At 44.6% G+C, this 1,527-nt stretch overlaps 1 protein-coding gene across 1 annotated transcript in view; it reads right to left on the reverse strand.

The window, feature by feature from the left end:
* Nucleotides 1–1,527, reverse strand: part of T265_03588 (hypothetical protein) — a gene marked incomplete at both ends in the record, with an annotated part of 39,830 nt that overhangs the window by 36,443 nt on the left and 1,860 nt on the right. The window lies entirely within an intron of this gene.

Genomic DNA, 1,527 nt, shown 5'->3' on the forward strand with positions numbered 1-1,527 from the left:
GAAATTTCAACAACCTTATGAGTAGTGCATTACAAAGATATACACGTATCGCGATATCTCGAATATCGTAGCGACTGAAACATGAGGCAGCCTGGTGCAGCACATTCAGTTGCCTGAGAACATCATAAACGAGAGATTCAGCTGGGTTCCAGGTGAGTCTCTCGAAAAAGCAAATTAGTTTGCAAATGAGTGCATGTTCGCCCATTCCCTGTATGTTCGTTAACAGCCATGGTCCCAGCTGAAATTCTTGTCTCTTATATTCGTCAGCTGAGTAAGAGTATTCGGTTCGCGCAGACATAAACTTGGCCTGTCTAGCTTATTTGTCTCGCATGTGGTCTACGAGCTCCCTTACAGTCACGAGCATTTACATTGGCAGACATCTAGCTAAACGCGGATAACATATTTCGAACCATGTAACCTGGATGTTGTCAGCACAACCAACGGGGCAGAAGTCAACTCGGAACCCTGTACTGTCAATAGCCAGATGTGTTAAATACTGGTCTTTGACCCGGTGAAGTCATTCTGAATCTAGTTGCGCAACACAAACCCAAAGTTCTAAGCGATAAGTAAAGCGCTGCTGACTAAGCAGAATCAGTTCTGACTACATGCATCAAAAACAGTTGAACGACTTCACTAGACTGTGGTTGATCAGCTGACATGCAGAAATAAACTGAGCAGCGTCTGTTCAATATCGCTTCTCCTCGAGTCCACCTGATGAACCCCAAGAAGGGACCGGTCGTCATCTAGTTGCGCAACACAAACCCAAAGTTCTAAGCGATAAGTAAAGCGCTGCTGACTAAGCAGAATCAGTTCTGACTACATGCATCAAAAACAGTTGAACGACTTCACTAGACTGTGGTCGATCAGCTGACATGCAGAAATAAACTGAGCAGCGTCTGTTCAATATCGCTTCTCCTCGAGTCCACCTGATGAACCCCAAGAAGGGCAAAACCGGTCGTCCGCTGTTTAAGAACTTTCGGCAGCTTATGAGTATTTTCCTCCACTGCACTTATCTCTTATTTCATAACATGCACATCTTACATCCACGACTGAAGAAGGCAAACAAAATTGATGTATCACAGTATCTGTCTTCTATCACTCCTAATGAGACTGGGTGTTTTTATCAATACAGGGAAGCCTTGAAATAGAGGACATCTAACAGTCGGTACATCTTTGAATCCTCCATTGGCTTCCTGGCGAAATTTTCACAAGGGTTAACAACATTGTAATTAAGTGAACGAGGCAGAGCAACCGAGCCCCATGTGGTCGAGGAACCTTCTCAAAGAAACATTACGTTGACAAGTGGTGGGTGGACTTGTTTACCAAATCTCAACCGCTTATTCACTCTGACCCAAACTTGAGGTTTGGGGTTCAGACTGTGACGCGCTGATAAAGTTCTGGGATTTGATGATGAAATGTGAAGAGGGGGATGCCAACTGCATGCTTCCAACCGACCTAATTTTAGCTCATCATCATCATTGCCAGCTGTAATAACCGCGTACTCATCGTACAGTGGTTGTAGCTGCC

This window comes from Opisthorchis viverrini (genome assembly GCF_000715545.1).
Source record: "Opisthorchis viverrini unplaced genomic scaffold opera_v5_52, whole genome shotgun sequence".
NCBI classification, from domain to species: domain Eukaryota; kingdom Metazoa; phylum Platyhelminthes; class Trematoda; order Opisthorchiida; family Opisthorchiidae; genus Opisthorchis; species Opisthorchis viverrini.